Raw genomic sequence first — 8,940 nt, 5'->3', positions numbered from 1 at the left:
TGTCCGCTTGGCTACAGGATTGTTTTCTTAAGATTTGCCAATGAACATTAGAAGCCCTATTATACTACATTCTGCAGATGTATTATCCAAGCTGTAGCACCTAATATTCATGATCATCAATGTCATCAAATAAAATTTACTGCAGTACCTAAAACTGTAATGGCAAATAAATGTATTAATCCTGATGTGTAAGGTGTATAGCATCAAGATGTGTTAAACATGTAAATACAACTAGATGAAACATTGCTGTAAACTTTAAATGCATATGATGGCTGAGATGTCCCTTAAAATTTACATGCCTCCCCTTGCAAAAGCATGAAGAGATTCATATAATCCCCCCTTACGCATTTGCCCAACTGCTTGCCACCCACCTATTTTCAGTGCATGAGACGTGTTTGGCCGATGGTTTACTTTCCTCCTGTCATCTCCTGTAGACCAGAAACACCCCACAAGAGCTGCAGTTTTGGAGATGTTCTGACCCAGTCCTCTAGTCATCACAATTTGGCCCTTGTCAAAAATCGCTCAGATCCTTACACTTGCTTATTTTTCCTGTTTCTAACACATTAACTTTGAGGATGAAACGTTCACTTTCTGCCTAATATATCCCACCCGCTGACAGGTGCCATGATAAGATTATCAGTGTTATTCACCTCACCTGCAGAGGCGTATCTAGGGTATGGCACCTATGGCTCGTGCCATAGGCGCCATTTGAAGGCGGCGCCAGTGAGTGGCTTTCAAACGGCGTCTTTTTTTTTGATGCGGAGGAGAGAGAGGGGAGCCTAGCAACCGCTCGGCGCCCCTCGTTCTCCCCTGCATCAAAAAAAGAAGACAGTGTTTAAAAGCTGCTCGCTGGTGCCCGCTGCTTCACTGCGCGGGCGCCGAAATATGACATCATATTACGGCGCTCAGCAGTGAAGCAGCGGGCACCAGCAAGCGGTGCAGGATGACAGCAGCATCGTGCTCCCGTCGCTGGACTTCAAGGTGAGAGAACTATGGGGGGGGTATATGTGGGGAGGGTATATAGTGGGTAGGGGGGGAGGGTATATAGTGGGTGGGGGGAGAGGATATATAGTGGGTAGGGGGGGAGAGGGTATATAGTGGGTAGGGGGGAGGAGGGTATATAGTGGGTTGGGGGAGGGTATATATTCCTTCAGTGCTGAGATCACAAATGAATTTCAATTGATCTGGGTTTGTCTGTTGATCTATACCTGCTATCGGCAGCAGGGACTAATATTTATATATATATATATGTGGGCAGCAGGGGCTAGTAAATGGGTTTTAGATATTTGGACAGGGGCACAATTTCAGTGCTTGCCATAGGCGCTATTTTCAGTAGATACGCCTCTGCTCACCTGTCAGTGGTCATAATGCTATGGCTGATCGGTGTATTTCACCTGTCATTGACTTGCGCTTGTAAAATTCTATGCAGCAGGATGTGATATGTATAACTATCAATAGATTCTCTTGTGTGGGTTTATACATTCTACATATTGATAAGTAGCAGCTTAAGACTGGATTTACTGCTATTAATATCTGAAGTGGAAATCACTGGTTTAGTTACCGGCTTCTTTTAATAATAAATGGTTCGTACATCCATTTTAATGAGAGAAATTTGTAACTGGATTCCCCCCCCCCCCCCCCACCAAGAATGCACCAGAACGTTGGTATTGTCATACCACAAGATAAATACAACTATATTTTTATACTGATACAATAGAAATGCTAGGGTGTCGATTAATTTGGGGGTAACCTGTGAAAATAAGGAATTATACATAAATGAAAATATCTAATTAAATAACCATATAAAAAAAATATCTGCTCTCTCCAAGACCGAATCATTAGAAGTAAATGTGACTGAATTCACCTGGTAACAGTTTAGGCTAAAATGCCATGAAATAAAAAAATGTAAAAAAAAAAAAAGGCACACTAATCCAATCTCTTACTCATAGTAAATAGTTAAACCAAATAGATGAATATAGATGTAGTATCAAGATACTTAATCAAACAGTGACCGAAGATACTCCTAAGAGGCAAGGACTATCTATTACTGGACATCGGCCCGCGCTTCATCGCAGAATTGTGAACAGCCTTAAAATATGAGACGCGAGTAAAGCGTCTCCAAAATAACCCAGAGTAAAGTGGAGGGAACCGGTGCAGAGTAGGTCACCCAACACACGTTTCGCCGGGGCATTTGACGTAAGTATTTAAATGCTCTGACTTTTATGGGATGGACTACTAATCAACCCCATATCCCAATCAGGGAGCTGGGGAGTGATCCATACTTCATGTACAAAACCAAAATGCCCAAAGCAAGAAACAGTTAAAATTGCCAATCTTCCAACTTCACGGCATGAGAGTGGCTCATCACACTCGACCAATCACAGCTACGTAGATTGAAATGAAACAATGTTTACTTAGAAACGTAAATCAAATTGCCGATCTAGAAGATCAGAATAACTCCCTTATTCCATTATGAAAATTAGATGTGTAATAAAATCTTTACTATGTGTGTCAGAGCTACTGGAAATTGCTAGTGATTTCCCTTTTAAGTATAAAACTGAACATGGTGGGGAGGGTCACAAATAGGATGACTAAATAATTTGTTACCAAGAAACACATGTATTCTACAAGGCCAGCCCTTACATATGGAGAGTTTAGCTGGGGCAATTTAGTCAGGTTAAACACTCCACGTTCTGTTGAGTGCCAGACAGGAGGATCCCCCGCAGTGCTGCAGGAGACATGGACAACCTACGCTGCTGGTCGGTACTTCCGCCGGGGCTTCAATGGTGGATCGCCTGCATGACGTGACGTTACATTGCAGTGCTCAGTCATAGAAGCATCGGCGGAAGTAGTGGCAGCAGCGGAGGTTGTCTGTGCGTAGACGTCTACCGGCTGCTGACACCAGGGAGTCTTAAGCACGGGGGACAATGCTAGGGATGCATCGGTAAGTCGGGGGGGGGGGTATAACGCATATCAGGGGGGGCATAATGGTAAATAGGGAGGAATAAGGCATATCAGAAGGTAAAGTGGTATATAGGAGGTATAAGGCATATCAGGAGGGGGCAGAGTGGCAAGCTGTGGTTGCAGATGTATGTGCATAACTGGGGGCAGGTTGGCAAATAAAAGGAAATAACAAAAAAGCATGTGAAACTTTTTTCCTATAGGGTAGTCTTATATTCAAGCTTTTTCTTTTTTTCTAAATTAATATTCAAATTTTGGGGGGTTGTCTTATAATCAGGGTCATCTGTCCGAAGGGTAGATTTCTCCCACCAAGATTTGATTCGTCTTTGACAGAGTTTCTGTATCTCTTTAAAGCATTAGTCAATATTGGTCATTCCCGATACATCTAGTGTATTTAAGGAACCAGTTGAAAAAACCTGTGATAATTCAGGAATCCAAAATGAAGGGTCTACAACCCCTGCTATAAAATCAGCCATGATGGGATCAACTTAATAAATATACCGTATGGGTTCAATTAAAGCCCGCACCCTTTGGTACTATTTTAAAGAAAACTTTTTTAAAGAAAAAATACAAATTAGTGGAGTGCTAAAACAGTATTTTACCTAATAAACAGGAATACATGTATTGTAAAATTTTTGGTATCTATTATGCTGCATAGTCAGCATAGGTTATATATAAACAGAAATTTGGAAAGCCAATAGCCATTTTAAGGTCCCCCCTTAATTCATAATGCGCCTTACTGATAGCTATTCCCCTCTCCTCACCTGATACACCATTCTGCCCCCCAGATATGCCTTAAGGCCCCCTAGAAATTCCACTCTGCTCCCTAGATATAACCCCCCCCAACCTCGACTTACCAATGCACCCCCAGACTCCCTGGTGTCTAGCGGGGCCAGCCTCCGCATCGCACAGACGTTCACCGACTGTCAGAGAGAGGGGGATACTGCGCTGCTGGGAATCCTCTTCTCTTCCAGACTGTGAATCTCGCAGACACATCAGCCGGGGCTTCAATGGTGGAGCACTGGAAGGTTATATCACACAGGTGCTCCGTTACAGAAGCCCCGGCGGAAGTGCTGGCAGCGGAGGTTGTCTATGCGCATCACAGCTGTTTTGAGATGCCCCTTAAATGGAAATCCCCAAAGTGTTGTAAGGTAGGCTGGTGCAGTGGATGTCTGTGCTCTACCTGTCTCTGGGAATCAGTCACACTCCTCGAGAAGGCTGAGGCCTCACCACACCCTTTGCTCTGGCAGCTGCTACGAGTGCCAGCTGTTGTGGGTTTGCTGTTGTCGCCAATGCCTTCAGTTTCCACAAAAAGCAAAGCTGCACTGTGGTGTGTACATAGGTGTAACCTGGTGGTTAAGTCCAGAATTGGTGAAATGTCCTTTCACCTTACCCCTGCTCGCTACCTTACAACAGAACTACCAACTTGCAGTACGTTCATCTCCCAGTTAGAGCCCTGCGCAGGACTGCTTTTTTAATCCCGCTCCCGCAATGTGCCTGCTCCACTCCCGCCCGCAACATGAGTGCCCAATCCTGCCACAAATGTGGCCAATCCTGCCCACCTCCTTACCTGAACTGCAGATTTCCCGCGCAGTCCTGCAAGGCTGCCTTCGAGTTGCTCCCTCACAGCTTCTCTTCAATTGCTCTGCCCAGGAACACAGCAGAGTCACAGGAAGTGACGTCACATCACGTGATCTCCCACACCCTTAAGTTTTTTGGCGCCTCCCAATGCAGTCCTCTACTCCCAGTCTCAAAATGCTCCCACACTTTACTACGTATTCGCGATTGTTATAATGGTGGTCGCGGCGGTGCTAGTGCATGAAAGGGAACCTGTTACATAGGTATGCTGTTGCCTCTGCTTCTACACGGTGTAAGTAGGAACACATTCAACAGAGAAACCGGACGATTCGTCACTTGACTTCACCAAGTTTGGCTCATAATCTAGATCCAGGTCATTATCGTCGTCGTCATCATCATCATCAAAGATGACCATATCTTCTTCCACCTGGGCAGAAGGCGGAGTAAGGTCCACTCCTTCTCCAAGAGTAGACCTTCCCTCTTCTTCCTCACCATCTGCTATCATCTGACAGTGCCACTGCTTGCTGCCCTTCTTTGCTGTGGAGTCCTGCCAGCGCTTACGGTGGTGGTATCGCCAGGGGTTGAACCCCAAGGGCGGTTGTGATTGCACGAGTAGTGATGGTTTTAGTCTGTGCTTCTTCATAAAATGACCCCTGAGTGAGTCCTTGGTTGTAATTGTGACTAAAACATTGCCTTACTTTGGCATGTGAGGTGGACAAGATTTTCTCACTAGTAGTAGATTCAGGATGTACGTCGGTACTGCTGCAGCATCCAAATTGTGCTACTTGAAGCTGATACACTAGTGGGCACCCGACTACTCCTTTTTCATACACACCTGCCACTAGCTCTGCCCTGCCCATAAACACTGGAATCACACAGACATTTCCACAATTTGTTTATACTTACAAATTCCATAGTCAAAGGCCAGATTTTATCACCAATGGTTAACATTAAATGTTTTGAAAATAAAATATATTGTGTGAACAGAGGTTTGGCTGGTAACATAAATGAGCAACTGTTTTCATGACAGGTAGGGCTTTCTGTTGAACTAATAATTACCATATATCTAAAAATGTGGAGAAAATTAAGGGGGGGGGGGTAACATCTTTCAGTTTCACTAGACATAACCAGTCCAAACGGTGTGTGTGTGTGTGTGTGGGGGGGGGGCAGCATGGATGTTTCTCAGACGCTGTGGGGGTTTAAATCCTAAAGCAGAAGGGGTTAATGTCGCTCTCATGAAGCAAGTGTGCCTCACATGGAGGCATTTTTTCAAGCATACATCCCAAAACTGGTACCATGGTACATCACTGGTTGTGAAGAGGTTAATCTCAGATTTGTTTCCCCCCGTAGCTGATTTGCCACTGACAGCTTCAATAATACACAAGCCTCACATTTATACAACATTGCACAACACGGAGAGAATACCGACAGGATACGCTCTATTATAAGGAGTTTCTATAGAGGGATCCATGTGCCGTCTTCCTAACCGATGCATGTGGAGACGAGGAAGCATAAAAAAAAAAACCTTTGACCTAGGCCAGCATTAGGATTCAATACTGTGTGAATGTAAATTGTTGGGCATCAGAGCTGTTAAGTATTTAGAAAATGTAATAGTAAATTACACAATACCAGAGTAACAGTTATAGACAGAATGTTATTCCCCCTGGTGTCTTTTCCATGTGACATCTTCACCAAAAAATATTTTCTGATAAAAAGAACACGGCAGCATTGTCCCCAACCCCACCTCCATCCTATGTACCCAAGGTAATTTTATTTTTAAACCCCTCCTCCCGGTTGCATGTATTAACAGACATATTACCTTGTAAAACCATGAAAAAAATACTGTTTTAGACATACCTACTGGCATTAACAAAGTCATTATATTTTTGGGGAAATGTGTAATCTTACAGCTTTGCTCAATTAGGCCTTCTACCATTACTGTAGTTTGTTGGTAGATGCTGCAGTAATTCTAAAATGATGATTGAAAATTAAAATTGCACTTCCCGAGAAGAGGGCAACGGCTACAACCCCTTCCAAAAATGGCATCAGTTTTCAGAAGGGAAATAAAATAAACACCAAACAAAGGAATGACGCCAGTCTTTAGATTAAAAACAATTAAGAAATCTTTATTACAAAATGTGAACAATTTGCAAGGTTGGTTCCAGCCCAATTATGCAATTAAAATTAAATTATATCAACTTAATAAAAAGTGTAGTTGTATACATGACATTAAGATTTGGAAGATCCTTTTCTAATGAAATGCATGGTTATCAGAATTACTTTGCAGTCAATTCTTCAGTTCCATTTACCTGCTCCAGTTAATTAACCTGCCAGACAAAGAATATAGTTAACACACAGGTGCCTTCACAGAATTAAATCAAAACGAGAATTTTGTTTACCAGTTCATGAAATCATTGTTACGAAAGTGAACAAAAATCCAAAAAGATATAATCCCAATGTATCAGATATTTATCAATTATAAAGTTTTAAATGCACTGTACCAGGTCTTCAAATGGTCTTTATCTTTTTATGTTCTCTTCTGATTATTATTATTATGGTGGTGACCCAAGCATGCATGCTAATGCAACAGATACTAGCAACCAGACAATGATTATGTCTGCAGCAATGTGCATGTGTAAAATGCATGGCGTCTACATATACACTGTCAATACCACCCACAGCCTATGGTGAATAGCAGCTCGCATTAGAGAGATACAAAATAGACTGCTTATACCTGACCTGTCATTTCTGAAACTAAGCCTCCAAGATGGGAAACTGATCAGTGCTATATAAAAGTTTATAGGTATCCTAAATCCTTGGAAGATTGTCATTTTTGTGTAATCTGTTAATTATGAAGCGCAGCAGATTTCTAAGTACCATAGCCAAGGAGCTATTCAACACAAACTGAAGTACTTTCAAAGTCATGGGGTGCACGTGTTTTAGGGGTTAAGACAAACCAAAGCTAAAATCCAGATCTAAGAATAGATCAGTGTAGTTATAACTACCAGACTACCACAAGCATCATGTGAGGTCAAATACATATTCTCAAAGGGTGGCATGACGTGACAGCCATTACATTTAACCCCTTAAGGACAATGGGCGGTCCCTAAACCCATTGAAAACAATGCATTATGAGCCCATACATGTACGGGCTTTGTCATTAAGGGGTTAAAAAGCACTTGAAGGGTTTAAATCCTTCAAAACACAAATAGAGTGAAATGGTGGCTGCAAACAGATAGTTTAAATCAGTAGTTGGAACTGTCAGGTAAAGCACTATAAAAATAAAGCTAATGAGCATCGTGTTTGTTTACAGGATTGCATGTTTTTATAGTTGTAATTACCTTTAACTTGTAAACATCAGATAAGGTTTTATGCAGTTGTCTCATTGTTGAAACGCAGTTTACTCTTTCAAAACACTGCTTGTCCATGGTCAAAACCAAAGCTATATCACAGCAAGAGAAAAAGCATTCTAAGCATTTAAAAAATTAAAAGATTTCCAAACCCTTACTAAAAGTTGAGGAAGTTACATTTAAGTTATAAAAATATTTATCTATGAACATTTACACCACTATACTGAATCGTCTTTGTAAAGAAAGAAAATAAGATCTTACCTACAGAAGTTTAACTGAAGCTTAGAACTACTTTTCTCTACCTCTCAGCTTTCGTTGACCTCCTTAATCTAGAGTAGCAAAAATCTTTATCCAGAACTTTAGCTCGGTTTTTAATGACTGAATTTAGAAGTCGCTCAAGGGTTTTTCTAGACCTGTGTCTCAAGGAAGAATACTCGCTGGCATATTTCCTTTCCTTGCCATTGAAGCGGCGGCTGCATCTAAAAAGATCTAAGTGGGCACCTCTCTTTGCAGAGAAACCCTTTTGTTTTCTATGTATTCCTTGACTGTAAATGAAGCACACTCGACAATTTACAGGAAAAAATGTATCACTAATCCTTGCCTTTTAAACACACACAATGATAAATCTAGAAAGAGACAAACGTTTCCTTTCGAATTATTTTATTAAATGAAAGTGTACAACAGCTCAACTATACACACACACTGAAATTTAAAAGGAAAATTAAAAAAAAAAAAAAAAAAAAAAAGCCTCATTACACCATGATCCTGGCTGGTTGTTCTTAAACTGCTTAGATATCTTATAAAAAAGTTTCCACGTTTACTCAAAACTTAAAAATGGAACATTATCAAAAAGGAATGCTGCTGCACTCTTTACAAAGACACTACAAATAAACATTTAAAAACCTAAGAAACTGTCTCAAAGGCGTATTTTACAGTCCTTCCTCCATTGTAAGATAATGTACTTAAATATATTCCAATCCATTCACAAAATGGCTGTCTGCATCTGCTCTCGTGTCTTCTGTCATATCACTGCATGTCTTATGCATGACTG

Source organism: Sceloporus occidentalis, unplaced genomic scaffold, assembly GCF_023333645.1.
Source record: "Sceloporus occidentalis isolate IW3139 unplaced genomic scaffold, rSceOcc1.0.p SCAF_23, whole genome shotgun sequence".
NCBI lineage: Eukaryota > Metazoa > Chordata > Lepidosauria > Squamata > Phrynosomatidae > Sceloporus > Sceloporus occidentalis.
Note: the sequence above shows the minus strand (reverse complement) of the source record.